Here is a 22,320-nt window from a genome sequence, read left to right as displayed (position 1 = left end):
CTGCAGTGTCAGAGAGGTGTAAGCAGGAGAGGGTACAGCTGCAGTGTCAGAGGTGTAAGCAGGGGAGTGGGCAGCTGCAGTGTCAGAGAGGTGTAAGCAGGGGAGGGGACAGCTGCAGTGTCAGAGAAGTGTAAGCAGGGGAGGGGACAGCTGCAGTATCAGAGAGGTGTTAGCAGGGGAGGAGACAGCTGCAGTGTCAGAGAGGTGTAAGCAGGGGAGGGAGCAGCTGCAGTGTCAGAGAGGTGTAATCAAAGTAAGGAAACAGTTTGTAAAGGATTAACACCATGCAATGCACATATACAGTAGAGGTGTTCATTACCAGCATAACACCAATGCAAAGCTAATAAAATGGATGGAGGGCCCCTCTGGTCCAGGGACCCCGGTGTGGTCACAACCTCTGCATCCACTATTGCTACACCACTGCCCCCGCTGACATCTATGTCTCTGTCAACAGTACAATTGTCCGCCTGACCCCACAAGCCTGCTGCCTGGGTGTCACCCTGGACTCAGCCCTCTCCTTCACCCCCACATCCAAAGCATTGCTTGGGCCGGCAATTTCCATGTACGCAACATCTCCAAGATCAGCTCCTTCCTGACCCCGGACACTGCCAAACTCCTTGTCGATGCCCTCATCATCCTCCGCCTGGACTACTGCAACACCCTCCTGTCAGGTCTCCCTCTGAACCTGGATACTGCCAAACTCCTCATCCATGCCCTCATCATCTTCTACCTGGACTACTGCAGCACCCTCCTGTCAGGACTTCCTGTGACCCCAGACACTGCCAAACTCCTCATCCATGCCCACATCATCTCCCACCTGGACTACTACAACACCCTCCTGTCAGACCTCCCTCTGACACCGGGCACTGCCAAACTCCTCATCCATACCCACATCATCTCCCACCTGGACTACTGCAACACCCTCCTGTCAGGCCTCCCTCTGACACCGGGCACTACCAAACTCATCATCTATCCCTACATCATCTCCCACCTGGACTACTGCAACACCCTCCTGTCAGGCCTCCCTCTGACACCGGGCACTACCAAACTCATCATCTATCCCCACATCATCTCCCACCTGGACTACTGCAACACCCTCCTGTCAGACCTCCCTCTGACACCGGGCACTGCCAAACTCCTCATCCATACCCTTGTAATCATCTCCTGCCTGGACTACTGCAACACCCTCCTGTCAGGCCTCCCTCTGACCCTAGACACTGCCAAACTCCTCATCCATGCCCTCATCATCTCCCACCTGGACTATTGCAACACCCTCCTGTCAGGCCTCCCTCTGACCCTGGACACTGCCAAACTCATCATCCATGCCCACATCATCTCCCACGTGGACTACTGCAACACCCTCCTGTCAAGCCTCCCTCTGATCCCGGGCACAGCCAAACTCCTCATCCACGCCCTCATCATCTCCCACCTGAACTACTGCAACACCCTCCTGTCAGGCCTCCCTCTGATCCCGGGCACTGCTAAACTCCTCATCCATACCCTTGTCATCATCTCCCGCCTGGACTACTGCAACACCCTCCTGTCAGGCCTCCCTCTGACCACTTTTAAAAGTGCTCAGAAGCGCTCTTGGTGTGCACCAACCCTGTTTCACTTCAAAAAGTGCTAGAGACTTTGCAGAAATTTTAGAAGCGATTTTGTTTTTCTATACTTGTTACAGAATCACAATCGCTCCAAAAATGCTACAGGCTGCGCTTTTGAGTTGCAAATGGTGCCCTAAATAAATAATAAACTAATATTGAAAAAAATAAGCAAATGTAACCATTATGTTATTTTCACTACAGGTCCTCTTTAATAAAAGTCGATTTTTCTCTTCAGATTGTCAGTGTCAGGGTCCGGGATAGGGGCGATGGTGGGCGCAGGACGGATCCTGGGGACAGGGACAATAGAGCGATCTGTTGTGCGTACACGTTATTTGCGTTCAGGGAGGGGAGACACATTGGCAGGCAGATGAAATTTCACCCATTGCTTTTGCAGAGCTGGATAATGACGGCTGGAGGCGTCACGGCTCGGAGTGCCACACCCAACGGTGACGGTGACAGGTGACAATTACCGGCACAGCAGAAAGGTAACCAGAGGTCAGTTATGTAAGGAGAGACTCCGGCCTACGTCACAGAGACACTCGCTGGGCTATTTATAAAGACACACAAAATAGCTGCGTTTAGCTTTTTCCATCCTTAGCTTCAGGTTTGGCCGCTTCCTTCCCCCATTTATAGGTGTGACGGAGAAACTCGCAATGCTGCATTAGGTGTGAAAATGGAAAATAGCGTATAACAGCGGGAGCTGGGCGGAGGAAACGATCAATGACGATGAGAGTTATACGCAGTCTATGCGCGGTAGTGCAGTGTAGCGTGTACTGCTAACTTAAGCCCCATCTACACCATACAATTTTTTGTTCAATTCAATTAAATTCGATTCATTGATTCAATTCGATTCAATCTGACATGTCCGATCGGGATTTGATTCGATTCAATTTGCCAATGCAAAACAATGGCAAAATGAATCGAATCCCAATCGGACATGTCGGATTGAATCGAATCAAATTGAATCGGACAAAAAATTGTATGGCGTAGATGGGGCTTTACTCGCGCTACTTCTAAGAAACGGGCGCTTCACTGAACCCGCCCTGAGCCCCGGCGGGGCCAATGGATTCAATGGACGTGATCTCAGTGCCTTGATTGGCCCAATAAGCTGCCTGTCACATGACAGCGGTGGGATCATATTTAGACACTGGACCTGTCGGGGTTCAGGAAGGGATCAATGGGGCGGCCATTACTTAGAAGGAGCGCAAGTAAGTTAGCAACGCCCACTATGCTGCTCTACCACGCATAGCGTGCGCTCCTCTCATTAAGCTGCGCACATTACCATAGCAACAGACGTGCTATTTGAGTACAGAGGATCGCTCTAATGGCGTGACTTGCGGTACTTGCTGCTGGAAGTAAGGGTCATATTGCTGTTTGCTGTCAGTATTACCTGTGCATGGCAGTATCACCAGTGCATGGCAGTATCACCAGTGCATGGCAGTACTACCTGTGCATGGCAGTACTACCTGTGCATGGCGGTATCACCTGTGCATGGCGGTATTACCTGTGCATGGCAGTATTACCTGTGCATGGCGGTATCACCTGTGCATGGCGGTATCACCTGTGCATGGCGGTATCACCTGTGCATGGCAGTATTACCTGTGCATGGCGGTATCACCAGTGCATGGCAGTATCACCAGTGCATGGCAGTACTACCTGTGCATGGCAGTACTACCTGTGCATGGCGGTATCACCTGTGCATGGCAGTATTGCCTGTGCATGGCAGTATTACCTGTGCATGGCGGTATCACCTGTGCATGGCGGTATCACCTGTGCATGGCGGTATCACCTGTGCATGGCAGTATCACCTGTGCATGGCGGTATCACCTGTGCATGGCAGTATTACCTGTGCATGGCGGTATCACCTGTGCATGGCGGTATCACCTGTGCATGGCAGTACTACCTGTGCATGGCAGTACTACCTGTGCATGGCGGTATTACCTGTGCATGGCGGTACTACCTGTGCATGGCGGTATCACCTGTGCATGGCAGTATTACCTGTGCATGGCGGTATCACCTGTGCATGGCAGTATTACCTGTGCATGGCGGTATCACCTGTGCATGGCGGTATCACCTGTGCATGGCAGTACTACCTGTGCATGGCAGTACTACCTGTGCATGGCGGTATCACCTGTGCATGGCAGTATTGCCTGTGCATGGCGGTATTACCTGTGCATGGCGGTATCACCTGTGCATGGCGGTATCACCTGTGCATGGCGGCATTACCTGTGCATGGCGGTATTACCTGTGCATGGCGGTATTACCTGTGCATGGCGGTATTACCTGTGCATAGCGGTATTACTTGTGCATGGCAGTATTACCTGTGCATGGCGGTATTAGCTGTGCATGGCAGTATTGCCTGTGCATGACAGTATTACCTGTGCATGGCAGTATTACCTGTGCATGACGGTATCACCTGTGCATGGCGGTATCACCTGTGCATGGCGGCATCACCTGTGCATGGCGGTATCACCTGTGCATGGCGGTATCACCTGTGCATGGCAGTACTACCTGTGCATGGCGGTATTACTTGTGCATGGCGGTATTACCTGTGCATGGCGGTATTACCTGTGCATGGCAGTACTACCTGTGCATGGCGGTATCACCTGTGCATGGCGGTATCACCTGTGCATGGCGGTATCGCCTGTGCATGACGGTATCACCTGTGCATGGCGGTATCACCTGTGCATGGCAGTATTACCTGTGCATGGCGGCATTACCTGTGCATGGCGGTATCACCTGTGCATGGCGGTATCACCGCGATTTGCAGAATCACGTGAGGAAAAACAGGTGTTTTCCTCACTGATAAGTATTCTCGCAGCCTTTGGGGCTGATTGGGGGGACTATTTGCTTTTAATTCTGCAGTCTCTGCTCTCTGAGGGGATCCGCTGATAAGCATTCTGCAGTCTCCGCTCTCTGAGGGGATATCCTGATAAGCGCTCTGCAGTCTCCGCTCTCTGAGGGGATATCCTGATAAGCGCTCTGCAGTCTCCGCTCTCTGAGGGGATATCCTGATAAGCGTTCTACAGTCTCTGCTCTCTGAGGGGATCCGCTGATAAGCGTTCTACAGTCTCTGCTCTCTGAGGGGATCTGCTGATAAGCATTCTGCAGTCTCCGCTCTCTGAGGGGATCCGCTGATAAGCATTCTGCAGTCTCTGCTCTCTGAGGGGATCTCCTGATAAGCATTCTGCAGTCTCTGCTCTCTGAGGGGCTCCGCTGATAAGCATTCTGCAGTCTCTGCTCTCTGAGGGGATCTGCTGATAAGCGTTCTGCAGTCTCTGCTCTCTGAGGGGATCTCCTGATAAGCATTCTGCAGTCTCTGCTCTCTGAGGGGACCTGCTGATAAGCGTTCTGCAGTCTCTGCTCTCTGAGAGGATCTCCTGATAAGCGTTCTGCAGTCTCTGCTCTCCGAGGGGATCTCCTGTTAAGCGCTCTGCAGTCTCTGCTCTCTGAGGGGATCTCCTGATAAGCGTTCTGCAGTCTCTGCTCTCTGAGGGGATCTGCTGATAAGCGTTCTGCAGTCTCTGCTCTCCGAGGGGATCTCCTGATAAGCGTTCTGCAGTCTCTGCTCTCTGAGGGGATCTCCTGATAAGCATTCTGCAGTCTCCGCTCTCTGAGGGGATCTCCTGATAAGCGCTCTGCAGTCTCTGCTCTCTGAGGGGATCTGATAAAGTCAGTCATATTTCGGAATGTGGAAATGACCACGTTTGGCTTCTGTTTTGGATGAATGATGGATTTTAACATATGGGAATGTTGGCAGTGGTGAGCTGGATGTGGATTGTCCACATGTATCTGGCAGCGGTGCTTCAGTATTACATCTGTTTTCTCCATATGAGACTATAACCGAGCAGCTCAGGGTGACCCAAACCGCTAGAAAAGTATCGGGGACTAAAGAGACCGAAAAGCCCTCCTACTAAAAAGCAACGCTTGGTGTGATTTGTGTTCTTAAAGCAGAAGGAAACTTACAATAATTCAGTGTTAAGTGAACATCTGTGGTTACCCACAATGCACCACTGCTGAATATGCAAATTATCTCTTTAGAATCGCTTGCATATTCAGTAGCGGCGCACTGTGGGTAACTGCAGATGTTCACTTAGTTATGTGGGTTAAAAAAAGACATCTGTCCATCAAGTTCAACCAGAAAACAAAGTACAACACCAGCCTGCTCCCTCACATATCCCTGCTGATCCAGAGGAAGGCACAACACCAGCCTGCACCCTCACATATCCCTGCTGATCCAGAGGAAGGCACAACACCAGCCTGCACCCTCACATAACCCTGCTGATCCAGAGGAAGGCACAACACCAGCCTGCACCCTCACATATCCCTGCTGATCCAGAGGAAGGCACAACACCAGCCTGCTCCCTCACATATCCCTGCTGATCCAGAGGAAGGCACAACACCAGCCTGCTCCCTCACATATCCCTGCTGATCCAGAGGAAGGCACAACACCAGCCTGCTCCCTCACATATCCCTGCTGATCCAGAGGAAGGTACAACACCAGCCTGCACCCTCACATATCCCTGCTGATCCAGAGGAAGGCACAACACCAGCCTGCTCCCTCACATATCCCTGCTGATCCAGAGGAAGGTACAACACCAGCCTGCACCCTCACATATCCCTGCTGATCCAGAGGAAGGCACAGCACCAGCCTGCACCCTCACATATCCCTGCTGATCCAGAGGAAGGTACAACACCAGCCTGCACCCTCACATATCCCTGCTGATCCAGAGGAAGGCACAACACCAGCCTGCACCCTCACATATCCCTGCTGATCCAGAGGAAGGTACAACACCAGCCTGCTCCCTCACATATCCCTGCTGATCCAGAGGAAGGTACAACACCAGCCTGCACCCTCACATATCCCTGCTGATCCAGAGGAAGGTACAACACCAGCCTGCACCCTCACATATCCCTGCTGATCCAGAGGAAGGCACAATACCAGCCTGCACCCTCACATATCCCTGCTGATCCAGAGGAAGGCACAACACCAGCCTGCACCCTCACATATCCCTGCTGATCCAGAGGAAGGCACAACACCAGCCTGCACCCTCACATATCCCTGCTGATCCAGAGGAAGGTACAACACCAGCCTGCTCCCTCACATATCCCTGCTGATCCAGAGGAAGGTACAACACCAGCCTGCACCCTCACATATCCCTGCTGATCCAGAGGAAGGTACAACACCAGCCTGCTCCCTCACATATCCCTGCTGATCCAGAGGAAGGCACAACACCAGCCTGCTCCGTCACATATCCCTGCTGATCCAGAGGAAGGCACAATACCAGCCTGCACCCTCACATATCCCTGCTGATCCAGAGGAAGGTACAACACCAGCCTGCTCCCTCACATATCCCTGCTGATCCAGAGGAAGGCACAACCCAGCCTGCTCCCTCACATATCCCTGCAGATCCAGAGGAAGGCAAAACCCAGCCTGCACCCTCATATCCCTGCTGATCCAGAGGAAGGCACAACACCAGCCTGCTCCCTCACATATCCCTGCTGATCCAGAGGAAGGTACAACACCAGCCTGCTCCCTCACATATCCCTGCTGATCCAGAGGAAGGTACACCAGCCTGCTTTCTCACATATCCCTGCTGATCCAGAGGAAGGTACAACACCAGCCTGCTCCCTCACATATCCCTGCTGATCCAGAGGAAGGTACTGCACCACCCTGCACCCTCACATATCCCTGCTGATCCAGAGGAAGGCACAACACCAGCTTGCACCCTCACATATCCCTGCTGATCCACAGGAAGGCACAACACCAGCCTGCACCCTCACATATCCCTGCTGATCCAGAGGAAGGCACAACACCAGCCTGCACCCTCACATATCCCTGCTGATCCAGAGGAAGGCACAGCACCCGCCTGCACCCTCACATATCCCTGCTGATCCCGAGGAAGGTACAACACCAGCCTGCTCCCTCACATATCCCTGCTGATCCAGAGGAAGGCACAGCACCAGCCTGCTCCCTCACATATCCCTGCTGATCCAGAGGAAGGCACAACACCAGCCTGCTCCCTCACATATCCCTGCTGATCCAGAGGAAGGCACAACACCAGCCTGCTCCCTCACATATCCCTGCTGATCCAGAGGAAGGCACAGCACCAGCCTGCACCCTCACATATCCCTGCTGATCCAGAGGAAGGTACAACACCAGCCTGCACCCTCACATATCCCTGCTGATCCAGAGGAAGGCACAACACCAGCCTGCTCCCTCACATATCCCTGCTGATCCAGAGGAAGGTACAACACCAGCCTGCACCCTCACATATCCCTGCTGATCCAGAGGAAGGCACAGCACCAGCCTGCACCCTCACATATCCCTGCTGATCCCGAGGAAGGCACAACACCAGCCTGCTCCCTCACATATCCCTGCTGATCCAGAGGAAGGCACAACACCAGCCTGCTCCCTCACATATCCCTGCTGATCCAGAGGAAGGCACAACTCCAGCCTGCTCCCTCACATATCCCTGCTGATCCAGAGGAAGGCACAACACCAGCCTGCATCCTCACATATCCCTGCTGATCCAGAGGAAGGCACAACACCAACCTGCTCCCTCACATATCCCTGCTGATCCAGAGGTAGGCACAACACCAGCCTGCACCCTCACATATCCCTGCTGATCCAGAGGAAGGCACAACACCAGCCTGCACCCTCACATATCCCTGCTGATCCAGAGGAAGGCACAACACCAGCCTGCACCCTCACATATCCCTGCTGACCCAGAGGAAGGTACAACACCAGCCCGCTCCCTCACATATCCCTGCTGATCCAGAGGAAGGCACAACACCAGCCTGCACCCTCACATATCCCTGCTGATCCAGAGGAAGGTACAACACCAGCCTGCACCCTCACATATCCCTGCTGATCCAGAGGAAGGCACAACACCAGCCTGCATCCTCACATATCCCTGCTGATCCAGAGGAAGGCACAACACCAACCTGCTCCCTCACATATCCCTGCTGATCCAGAGGAAGGCACAACACCAGCCTGCACCCTCACATATCCCTGCTGATCCAGAGGAAGGTACAACACCAGCCTGCACCCTCACATATCCCTGCTGATCCAGAGGAAGGTACAACACCAGCCTGCTCCCTCACATATCCCTGCTGATCCAGAGGAAGGCACAACACCAGCCTGCTCCGTCACATATCCCTGCTGATCCAGAGGAAGGCACAATACCAGCCTGCACCCTCACATATCCCTGCTGATCCAGAGGAAGGTACAACACCAGCCTGCTCCCTCACATATCCCTGCTGATCCAGAGGAAGGCACAACCCAGCCTGCTCCCTCACATATCCCTGCAGATCCAGAGGAAGGCAAAACCCAGCCTGCACCCTCATATCCCTGCTGATCCAGAGGAAGGCACAACACCAGCCTGCTCCCTCACATATCCCTGCTGATCCAGAGGAAGGTACAACACCAGCCTGCTCCCTCACATATCCCTGCTGATCCAGAGGAAGGTACACCAGCCTGCTTTCTCACATATCCCTGCTGATCCAGAGGAAGCTACAACACCAGCCTGCTCCCTCACATATCCCTGCTGATCCAGAGGAAGGTACTGCACCAGCCTGCACCCTCACATATCCCTGCTGATCCAGAGGAAGGCACAACACCAGCTTGCACCCTCACATATCCCTGCTGATCCACAGGAAGGCACAACACCAGCCTGCACCCTCACATATCCCTGCTGATCCAGAGGAAGGCACAACACCAGCCTGCACCCTCACATATCCCTGCTGATCCAGAGGAAGGCACAGCACCCGCCTGCACCCTCACATATCCCTGCTGATCCCGAGGAAGGTACAACACCAGCCTGCTCCCTCACATATCCCTGCTGATCCAGAGGAAGGCACAGCACCAGCCTGCTCCCTCACATATCCCTGCTGATCCAGAGGAAGGCACAACACCAGCCTGCTCCCTCACATATCCCTGCTGATCCAGAGGAAGGCACAACACCAGCCTGCTCCCTCACATATCCCTGCTGATCCAGAGGAAGGCACAGCACCAGCCTGCACCCTCACATATCCCTGCTGATCCAGAGGAAGGTACAACACCAGCCTGCACCCTCACATATCCCTGCTGATCCAGAGGAAGGCACAACACCAGCCTGCTCCCTCACATATCCCTGCTGATCCAGAGGAAGGTACAACACCAGCCTGCACCCTCACATATCCCTGCTGATCCAGAGGAAGGCACAGCACCAGCCTGCACCCTCACATATCCCTGCTGATCCACAGGAAGGCACAACATCAGCCTGCACCCTCACATATCCCTGCTGATCCAGAGGAAGGCACAACACCAACCTGCTCCCTCACATATCCCTGCTGATCCAGAGGAAGGCACAACACCAGCCTGCACCCTCACATATCCCTGCTGATCCAGAGGAAGGCACAACACCAGCCTGACCCTCACATATCCCTGCTGATCCAGAGGAAGGTACAACACCAGCCTGCTCCCTCACATATCCCTGCTGATCCAGAGGAAGGCACAACACCAGCCTGCTCCCTCACATATCCCTGCTGATCCAGAGGAAGGCACAACACCAGCCTGCCCCCTCACATATCCCTGCCGATCCAGAGAAAGGTACAACACCAGCCTGCTCCCTCACATATCCCTGCTGATCCAGAGGAAGGCACAACACCAGCCTGCACCCTCACATATCCCTGCTGATCCAGAGGAAGGCACAAAACCAGCCTGCACCCTCACATATCCCTGCTGATCCAGAGGAAGGCACAACACCAGCCTGCACCCTCACATATCCCTGCTGATCCAGAGGAAGGTACAACACCAGCCCGCTCCCTCACATATCCCTGCTGATCCAGAGGAAGGCACAACACCAGCCTGCACCCTCACATATCCCTGCTGATCCAGAGGAAGGTACAACACCAGCCCGCTCCCTCACATATCCCTGCTGATCCAGAGGAAGGTACAACACCAGCCTGCACCCTCACATATCCCTGCTGATCCAGAGGAAGGTACAACACCAGCCTGCACCCTCACATATCCCTGCTGATCCAGGGGAAGGTACACCAGCCTGCACCCTCACATATCCCTGCTGATCCAGAGGAAGGTACAACACCAGCCTGCTCCCTCACATATCCCTGCTGATCCAGAGGAAGGCACAACACCAGCCTGCACCCTCACATATCCCTGCTGATCCAGAGGAAGGTACAACACCAGCCTGCTCCCTCACATATCCCTGCTGATCCAGAGGAAGGCACAACACCAGCCTGCCCCCCTCACATATCCCTGCTGATCCAGAAGAGGGCACAACACCAGCCTGCACCCTCACATATCCCTGCTGATCCAGAGGAAGGCACAACACCAGCCTGCTCCCTCACATATCCCTGCTGATCCAGAGGAAGGCACAACACCAGCCTGCTCCCTCACATATCCCTGCTGATCCAGAGGAAGGCACAACGCCAGCCTGCACCCTCACATATCCCTGCTGATCCAGAGGAAGGCACAACACCAGCCTGCTCCCTCACATATCACTGCTGATCCAGAGGAAGGTACAACACCAGCCTGCTCCCTCACATATCACTGCTGATCCAGAGGAAGGAACAACACCAGCCTGCTCCCTCACATATCCCTGCTGATCCAGAGGAAGGCACAACGCCAGCCTGCACCCTCACATATCCCTGCTGATCCAGAGGGAGGTACAACACCAGCCTGCTCCCTCACATATCCCTGCTGATCCAGAGGAAGGCAAAACACAGGCCTGCTCCCTCACATACCCCTGCTGATCCAGAGGAAGGCACAACACCAGCCTGCACCCTCACATATCCCTGCTGATCCAGAGGAAGGCACAACACCAGCCTGCTCCCTCACATATCCCTGCTAATCCAGAGGAAGGCACAACACCAGCCTGCTCCCTCACATATCCCTGCTGATCCAGAGGAAGGCACAACACCAGCCTGCTCCCTCACATATCCCTGCTGATCCAGAGGAAGGCACAACACCAGCCTGCACCCTCACATATCCCTGCTGATCCAGAGGAAGGCACAACACCAGCCTGCTCCCTCACATAACCCTGCTGATCCAGAGGAAGGCACAACTCCAGCCTGCACCCTCACATATCCCTGCTGATCCAGAGGAAGGCACAACACCAGCCTGCATCCTCACATATCCCTGCTGATCCAGAGGAAGGCACAACACCAACCTGCTCCCTCACATATCCCTGCTGATCCAGAGGTAGGCACAACACCAGCCTGCACCCTCACATATCCCTGCTGATCCAGAGGAAGGCACAACACCAGCCTGCACCCTCACATATCCCTGCTGATCCAGAGGAAGGCACAACACCAGCCTGCACCCTCACATATCCCTGCTGACCCAGAGGAAGGTACAACACCAGCCCGCTCCCTCACATATCCCTGCTGATCCAGAGGAAGGCACAACACCAGCCTGCACCCTCACATATCCCTGCTGATCCAGAGGAAGGTACAACACCAGCCTGCACCCTCACATATCCCTGCTGATCCAGAGGAAGGCACAACACCAGCCTGCATCCTCACATATCCCTGCTGATCCAGAGGAAGGCACAACACCAACCTGCTCCCTCACATATCCCTGCTGATCCAGAGGAAGGCACAACACCAGCCTGCACCCTCACATATCCCTGCTGATCCAGAGGAAGGCACAAAACCAGCCTGCACCCTCACATATCCCTGCTGATCCAGAGGAAGGCACAACACCAGCCTGCCCCCCTCACATATCCCTGCTGATCCAGAGGAAGGCACAACACCGGCCTGCTCCCTCACATATCCCTGCTGATCCAGAGGAAGGCACAACACCAGCCTGCTCCCTCACATATCCCTGCTGATCCAGAGGAAGGCAAAACACCAGCCTGCACCCTCACATATCCCTGCTGATCCAGAGGAAGGTACAACACCAGCCCGCTCCCTCACATATCCCTGCTGATCCAGAGGAAGGCACAACACCAGCCTGCACCCTCACATATCCCTGCTGATCAAGAGGAAGGTACAACACCAGCCCGCTCCCTCACATATCCCTGCTGATCTAGAGGAAGGCACAACACCAGCCTGCTCCCTCACATATCCCTGCTGATCCAGAGGAAGGCACAACACCAGCCTGCTCCCTCACATATCCCTGCTGATCCAGAGGAAGGCACAACACCAGCCTACTCCCTCACATATCCCTGCTGATCCAGAGGAAGGCACAACACCAGCCTGCTCCCTCACATATCCCTGCTGATCCAGAGGAAGGTACAACACCAGCCTGCACCCTCACATATCCCTGCTGATCCAGAGGAAGGTACAACACCAGCCTGCACCCTCACATATCCCTGCTGATCCAGGGGAAGGTACACCAGCCTGCACCCTCACATATCCCTGCTGATCCAGAGGAAGGTACAACACCAGCCTGCTCCCTCACATATCCCTGCTGATCCAGAGGAAGGCACAACACCAGCCTGCACCCTCACATATCCCTGCTGATCCAGAGGAAGGTACAACACCAGCCTGCTCCCTCACATATCCCTGCTGATCCAGAGGAAGGCACAACACCAGCCTGCCCCCCTCACATATCCCTGCTGATCCAGAGGAAGGCACAACACCAGCCTGCACCCTCACATATCCCTGCTGATCCAGAGGAAGGCACAACACCAGCCTGCTCCATCACATATCCCTGCTGATCCAGAGGAAGGCACAACACCAGCCTGCTCCATCACATATCCCTGCTGATCCAGAGGAAGGCACAACACCAGCCTGCTCCCTCACATATCCCTGCTGATCCAGAGGAAGGCACAACACCAGCCTGCACCCTCACATATCCCTGCTGATCCAGAGGAAGGTACAACACCAGCCTGCTCCCTCACATATCACTGCTGATCCAGAGGAAGGTACAACACCAGCCTGCTCCCTCACATATCCCTGCTGATCCAGAGGAAGGAACAACACCAGCCTGCTCCCTCACATATCCCTGCTGATCCCGAGGAAGGTACAACACCAGCCTGCTCCCTCACATATCCCTGCTGATCCAGAGGAAGGAACAACACCAGCCTGCTCCCTCACATATCCCTGCTGATCCCGAGGAAGGTACAACACCAGCCTGCTCCCTCACATATCCCTGCTGATCCAGAGGAAGGCACAACACCAGCCTGCTCCCTCACATATCCCTGCTGATCCAGAGGAAGGCACAACACCAGCCTGCTACCTCACATATCCCTGCTGATCCAGAGGAAGGCACAGCACCAGCCTGCACCCTCACATATCCCTGCTGATCCAGAGGAAGGTACAACACCAGCCTGCACCCTCACATATCCCTGCTGATCCAGAGGAAGGCACAACACCAGCCTGCTCCCTCACATATCCCTGCTGATCCAGAGGAAGGTACAACACCAGCCTGCACCCTCACATATCCCTGCTGATCCAGAGGAAGGTACAACACCAGCCTGCACCCTCACATATCCCTGCTGATCCAGAGGAAGGTACAACACCAGCCTGCTCCCTCACATATCCCTGCTGATCCAGAGGAAGGCACAACACCAGCCTGCTCCGTCACATATCCCTGCTGATCCAGAGGAAGGCACAATACCAGCCTGCACCCTCACATATCCCTGCTGATCCAGAGGAAGGTACAACACCAGCCTGCTCCCTCACATATCCCTGCTGATCCAGAGGAAGGCACAACCCAGCCTGCTCCCTCACATATCCCTGCAGATCCAGAGGAAGGCAAAACCCAGCCTGCACCCTCATATCCCTGCTGATCCAGAGGAAGGCACAACACCAGCCTGCTCCCTCACATATCCCTGCTGATCCAGAGGAAGGTACAACACCAGCCTGCTCCCTCACATATCCCTGCTGATCCAGAGGAAGGTACACCAGCCTGCTTTCTCACATATCCCTGCTGATCCAGAGGAAGGTACAACACCAGCCTGCTCCCTCACATATCCCTGCTGATCCAGAGGAAGGTACTGCACCACCCTGCACCCTCACATATCCCTGCTGATCCAGAGGAAGGCACAACACCAGCTTGCACCCTCACATATCCCTGCTGATCCACAGGAAGGCACAACACCAGCCTGCACCCTCACATATCCCTGCTGATCCAGAGGAAGGCACAACACCAGCCTGCACCCTCACATATCCCTGCTGATCCAGAGGAAGGCACAGCACCCGCCTGCACCCTCACATATCCCTGCTGATCCCGAGGAAGGTACAACACCAGCCTGCTCCCTCACATATCCCTGCTGATCCAGAGGAAGGCACAGCACCAGCCTGCTCCCTCACATATCCCTGCTGATCCAGAGGAAGGCACAACACCAGCCTGCTCCCTCACATATCCCTGCTGATCCAGAGGAAGGCACAACACCAGCCTGCTCCCTCACATATCCCTGCTGATCCAGAGGAAGGCACAGCACCAGCCTGCACCCTCACATATCCCTGCTGATCCAGAGGAAGGTACAACACCAGCCTGCACCCTCACATATCCCTGCTGATCCAGAGGAAGGCACAACACCAGCCTGCTCCCTCACATATCCCTGCTGATCCAGAGGAAGGTACAACACCAGCCTGCACCCTCACATATCCCTGCTGATCCAGAGGAAGGCACAGCACCAGCCTGCACCCTCACATATCCCTGCTGATCCCGAGGAAGGCACAACACCAGCCTGCTCCCTCACATATCCCTGCTGATCCAGAGGAAGGCACAACACCAGCCTGCTCCCTCACATATCCCTGCTGATCCAGAGGAAGGCACAACTCCAGCCTGCTCCCTCACATATCCCTGCTGATCCAGAGGAAGGCACAACACCAGCCTGCATCCTCACATATCCCTGCTGATCCAGAGGAAGGCACAACACCAACCTGCTCCCTCACATATCCCTGCTGATCCAGAGGTAGGCACAACACCAGCCTGCACCCTCACATATCCCTGCTGATCCAGAGGAAGGCACAACACCAGCCTGCACCCTCACATATCCCTGCTGATCCAGAGGAAGGCACAACACCAGCCTGCACCCTCACATATCCCTGCTGACCCAGAGGAAGGTACAACACCAGCCCGCTCCCTCACATATCCCTGCTGATCCAGAGGAAGGCACAACACCAGCCTGCACCCTCACATATCCCTGCTGATCCAGAGGAAGGTACAACACCAGCCTGCACCCTCACATATCCCTGCTGATCCAGAGGAAGGCACAACACCAGCCTGCATCCTCACATATCCCTGCTGATCCAGAGGAAGGCACAACACCAACCTGCTCCCTCACATATCCCTGCTGATCCAGAGGAAGGCACAACACCAGCCTGCACCCTCACATATCCCTGCTGATCCAGAGGAAGGTACAACACCAGCCTGCACCCTCACATATCCCTGCTGATCCAGAGGAAGGTACAACACCAGCCTGCTCCCTCACATATCCCTGCTGATCCAGAGGAAGGCACAACACCAGCCTGCTCCGTCACATATCCCTGCTGATCCAGAGGAAGGCACAATACCAGCCTGCACCCTCACATATCCCTGCTGATCCAGAGGAAGGTACAACACCAGCCTGCTCCCTCACATATCCCTGCTGATCCAGAGGAAGGCACAACCCAGCCTGCTCCCTCACATATCCCTGCAGATCCAGAGGAAGGCAAAACCCAGCCTGCACCCTCATATCCCTGCTGATCCAGAGGAAGGCACAACACCAGCCTGCTCCCTCACATATCCCTGCTGATCCAGAGGAAGGTACAACACCAGCCTGCTCCCTCACATATCCCTGCTGATCCAGAGGAAGGTACACCAGCCTGCTTTCTCACATATCCCTGCTGATCCAGAGGAAGCTACAACACCAGCCTGCTCCCTCACATATCCCTGCTGATCCAGAGGAAGGTACTGCACCAGCCTGCACCCTCACATATCCCTGCTGATCCAGAGGAAGGCACAACACCAGCTTGCACCCTCACATATCCCTGCTGATCCACAGGAAGGCACAACACCAGCCTGCACCCTCACATATCCCTGCTGATCCAGAGGAAGGCACAACACCAGCCTGCACCCTCACATATCCCTGCTGATCCAGAGGAAGGCACAGCACCCGCCTGCACCCTCACATATCCCTGCTGATCCCGAGGAAGGTACAACACCAGCCTGCTCCCTCACATATCCCTGCTGATCCAGAGGAAGGCACAGCACCAGCCTGCTCCCTCACATATCCCTGCTGATCCAGAGGAAGGCACAACACCAGCCTGCTCCCTCACATATCCCTGCTGATCCAGAGGAAGGCACAACACCAGCCTGCTCCCTCACATATCCCTGCTGATCCAGAGGAAGGCACAGCACCAGCCTGCACCCTCACATATCCCTGCTGATCCAGAGGAAGGTACAACACCAGCCTGCACCCTCACATATCCCTGCTGATCCAGAGGAAGGCACAACACCAGCCTGCTCCCTCACATATCCCTGCTGATCCAGAGGAAGGTACAACACCAGCCTGCACCCTCACATATCCCTGCTGATCCAGAGGAAGGCACAGCACCAGCCTGCACCCTCACATATCCCTGCTGATCCCGAGGAAGGCACAACACCAGCCTGCTCCCTCACATATCCCTGCTGATCCAGAGGAAGGCACAACACCAGCCTGCTCCCTCACATATCCCTGCTGATCCAGAGGAAGGCACAACTCCAGCCTGCTCCCTCACATATCCCTGCTGATCCAGAGGAAGGCACAACACCAGCCTGCATCCTCACATATCCCTGCTGATCCAGAGGAAGGCACAACACCAACCTGCTCCCTCACATATCCCTGCTGATCCAGAGGTAGGCACAACACCAGCCTGCACCCTCACATATCCCTGCTGATCCAGAGGAAGGCACAACACCAGCCTGCACCCTCACATATCCCTGCTGATCCAGAGGAAGGCACAACACCAGCCTGCACCCTCACATATCCCTGCTGACCCAGAGGAAGGTACAACACCAGCCCGCTCCCTCACATATCCCTGCTGATCCAGAGGAAGGCACAACACCAGCCTGCACCCTCACATATCCCTGCTGATCCAGAGGAAGGTACAACACCAGCCTGCACCCTCACATATCCCTGCTGATCCAGAGGAAGGCACAACACCAGCCTGCATCCTCACATATCCCTGCTGATCCAGAGGAAGGCACAACACCAACCTGCTCCCTCACATATCCCTGCTGATCCAGAGGAAGGCACAACACCAGCCTGCACCCTCACATATCCCTGCTGATCCAGAGGAAGGCACAAAACCAGCCTGCACCCTCACATATCCCTGCTGATCCAGAGGAAGGCACAACACCAGCCTGCCCCCCTCACATATCCCTGCTGATCCAGAGGAAGGCACAACACCGGCCTGCTCCCTCACATATCCCTGCTGATCCAGAGGAAGGCACAACACCAGCCTGCTCCCTCACATATCCCTGCTGATCCAGAGGAAGGCACAACACCAGCCTGCACCCTCACAAATCCCTGCTGATCCAGAGGAAGGTACAACACCAGCCCGCTCCCTCACATATCCCTGCTGATCCAGAGGAAGGCACAACACCAGCCTGCACCCTCACATATCCCTGCTGATCAAGAGGAAGGTACAACACCAGCCCGCTCCCTCACATATCCCTGCTGATCCAGAGGAAGGCACAACACCAGCCTGCTCCCTCACATATCCCTGCTGATCCAGAGGAAGGCACAACACCAGCCTGCTCCCTCACATATCCCTGCTGATCCAGAGGAAGGCACAACACCAGCCTACTCCCTCACATATCCCTGCTGATCCAGAGGAAGGCACAACACCAGCCTGCTCCCTCACATATCCCTGCTGATCCAGAGGAAGGTACAACACCAGCCTGCACCCTCACATATCCCTGCTGATCCAGAGGAAGGTACAACACCAGCCTGCACCCTCACATATCCCTGCTGATCCAGGGGAAGGTACACCAGCCTGCACCCTCACATATCCCTGCTGATCCAGAGGAAGGTACAACACCAGCCTGCTCCCTCACATATCCCTGCTGATCCAGAGGAAGGCACAACACCAGCCTGCACCCTCACATATCCCTGCTGATCCAGAGGAAGGTACAACACCAGCCTGCTCCCTCACATATCCCTGCTGATCCAGAGGAAGGCACAACACCAGCCTGCCCCCCTCACATATCCCTGCTGATCCAGAGGAAGGCACAACACCAGCCTGCACCCTCACATATCCCTGCTGATCCAGAGGAAGGCACAACACCAGCCTGCTCCATCACATATCCCTGCTGATCCAGAGGAAGGCACAACACCAGCCTGCTCCATCACATATCCCTGCTGATCCAGAGGAAGGCACAACACCAGCCTGCTCCCTCACATATCCCTGCTGATCCAGAGGAAGGCACAACACCAGCCTGCACCCTCACATATCCCTGCTGATCCAGAGGAAGGTACAACACCAGCCTGCTCCCTCACATATCACTGCTGATCCAGAGGAAGGTACAACACCAGCCTGCTCCCTCACATATCCCTGCTGATCCAGAGGAAGGAACAACACCAGCCTGCTCCCTCACATATCCCTGCTGATCCCGAGGAAGGTACAACACCAGCCTGCTCCCTCACATATCCCTGCTGATCCAGAGGAAGGAACAACACCAGCCTGCTCCCTCACATATCCCTGCTGATCCCGAGGAAGGTACAACACCAGCCTGCTCCCTCACATATCCCTGCTGATCCAGAGGAAGGCACAACACCAGCCTGCTCCCTCACATATCCCTGCTGATCCAGAAGAAGGCACAACACCAGCCTGCTACCTCACATATCCCTGCTGATCCAGAGGAAGGCACAGCACCAGCCTGCACCCTCACATATCCCTGCTGATCCAGAGGAAGGTACAACACCAGCCTGCACCCTCACATATCCCTGCTGATCCAGAGGAAGGCACAACACCAGCCTGCTCCCTCACATATCCCTGCTGATCCAGAGGAAGGTACAACACCAGCCTGCACCCTCACATATCCCTGCTGATCCAGAGGAAGGCACAGCACCAGCCTGCACCCTCACATATCCCTGCTGATCCCGAGGAAGGTACAACACCAGCCTGCTCCCTCACATAGCCCTGCTGATCCAGAGGAAGGCACAACACCAGCCTGCTCCCTCACATATCCCTGCTGATCCAGAGGAAGGCACAACTCCAGCCTGCTCCCTTACATATCCCTGCTGATCCAGAGGAAGGCACAACACCAGCCTGCATCCTCACATATCCCTGCTGATCCAGAGGAAGGCACAACACCAACCTGCTCCCTCACATATCCCTGCTGATCCAGAGGAAGGCACAACACCAGCCCGCTCCCTCACATATCCCTGCTGATCCAGAGGAAGGCACAACACCAGCCTGCACCCTCACATATCCCTGCTGATCCAGAGGAAGGCACAACACCAGCCTGCATCCTCACATATCCCTGCTGATCCAGAGGAAGGCACAACACCAACCTGCTCCCTCACATATCCCTGCTGATCCAGAGGAAGGCACAACACCAGCCTGCACCCTCACATATCCCTGCTGATCCAGAGGAAGGCACAACACCAGCCTGACCCTCACATATCCCTGCTGATCCAGAGGAAGGTACAACACCAGCCTGCTCCCTCACATATCCCTGCTGATCCAGAGGAAGGCACAACACCAGCCTGCTCCCTCACATATCCCTGCTGATCCAGAGGAAGGCACAACACCAGCCTGCCCCCTCACATATCCCTGCCGATCCAGAGAAAGGTACAACACCAGCCTGCTCCCTCACATATCCCTGCTGATCCAGAGAAAGGCACAACACCAGCCTGCACCCTCACATATCCCTGCTGATCCAGAGGAAGGCACAAAACCAGCCTGCACCCTCACATATCCCTGCTGATCCAGAGGAAGGCACAACACCAGCCTGCACCCTCACATATCCCTGCTGATCCAGAGGAAGGTACAACACCAGCCCGCTCCCTCACATATCCCTGCTGATCCAGAGGAAGGCACAACACCAGCCTGCACCCTCACATATCCCTGCTGATCCAGAGGAAGGTACAACACCAGCCCGCTCCCTCACATATCCCTGCTGATCCAGAGGAAGGTACAACACCAGCCTGCACCCTCACATATCCCTGCTGATCCAGAGGAAGGTACAACACCAGCCTGCACCCTCACATATCCCTGCTGATCCAGGGGAAGGTACACCAGCCTGCACCCTCACATATCCCTGCTGATCCAGAGGAAGGTACAACACCAGCCTGCTCCCTCACATATCCCTGCTGATCCAGAGGAAGGCACAACACCAGCCTGCACCCTCACATATCCCTGCTGATCCAGAGGAAGGTACAACACCAGCCTGCTCCCTCACATATCCCTGCTGATCCAGAGGAAGGCACAACACCAGCCTGCCCCCCTCACATATCCCTGCTGATCCAGAAGAAGGCACAACACCAGCCTGCACCCTCACATATCCCTGCTGATCCAGAGGAAGGCACAACACCAGCCTGCTCCCTCACATATCCCTGCTGATCCAGAGGAAGGCACAACACCAGCCTGCTCCCTCACATATCCCTGCTGATCCAGAGGAAGGCACAACACCGGCCTGCTCCCTCACATATCCCTGCTGATCCAGAGGAAGGCACAACACCAGCCTGCTCCCTCACATATCCCTGCTGATCCAGAGGAAGGCACAACACCAGCCTGCACCCTCACATATCCCTGCTGATCCAGAGGAAGGTACAACACCAGCCCGCTCCCTCACATATCCCTGCTGATCCAGAGGAAGGCACAACACCAGCCTGCACCCTCACATATCCCTGCTGATCAAGAGGAAGGTACAACACCAGCCCGCTCCCTCACATATCCCTGCTGATCCAGAGGAAGGCACAACACCAGCCTGCTCCCTCACATATCCCTGCTGATCCAGAGGAAGGCACAACACCAGCCTGCTCCCTCACATATCCCTGCTGATCCAGAGGAAGGCACAACACCAGCCTACTCCCTCACATATCCCTGCTGATCCAGAGGAAGGCACAACACCAGCCTGCTCCCTCACATATCCCTGCTGATCCAGAGGAAGGTACAACACCAGCCTGCACCCTCACATATCCCTGCTGATCCAGAGGAAGGTACAACACCAGCCTGCACCCTCACATATCCCTGCTGATCCAGGGGAAGGTACACCAGCCTGCACCCTCACATATCCCTGCTGATCCAGAGGAAGGTACAACACCAGCCTGCTCCCTCACATATCCCTGCTGATCCAGAGGAAGGCACAACACCAGCCTGCACCCTCACATATCCCTGCTGATCCAGAGGAAGGTACAACACCAGCCTGCTCCCTCACATATCCCTGCTGATCCAGAGGAAGGCACAACACCAGCCTGCCCCCCTCACATATCCCTGCTGATCCAGAGGAAGGCACAACACCAGCCTGCACCCTCACATATCCCTGCTGATCCAGAGGAAGGCACAACACCAGCCTGCTCCATCACATATCCCTGCTGATCCAGAGGAAGGCACAACACCAGCCTGCTCCATCACATATCCCTGCTGATCCAGAGGAAGGCACAACACCAGCCTGCTCCCTCACATATCCCTGCTGATCCAGAGGAAGGCACAACACCAGCCTGCACCCTCACATATCCCTGCTGATCCAGAGGAAGGTACAACACCAGCCTGCTCCCTCACATATCACTGCTGATCCAGAGGAAGGTACAACACCAGCCTGCTCCCTCACATATCCCTGCTGATCCAGAGG

General features: G+C 55.2%; 1 long non-coding RNA gene across 1 annotated transcript in view; it reads right to left on the bottom strand.

Annotated features, from left to right (window-relative positions):
* Positions 1-22,320, bottom strand: part of LOC137547421 (uncharacterized) — a 71,263-nt gene that overhangs the window by 4,248 nt on the left and 44,695 nt on the right. The gene's annotated exons all lie outside the window — the stretch shown is intronic.

The sequence above is a fragment of the Hyperolius riggenbachi genome, chromosome 2, assembly GCF_040937935.1.
Source record: "Hyperolius riggenbachi isolate aHypRig1 chromosome 2, aHypRig1.pri, whole genome shotgun sequence".
Classification (NCBI taxonomy): domain Eukaryota; kingdom Metazoa; phylum Chordata; class Amphibia; order Anura; family Hyperoliidae; genus Hyperolius; species Hyperolius riggenbachi.
This window is presented reverse-complemented; position numbering and strand designations above follow the sequence as displayed.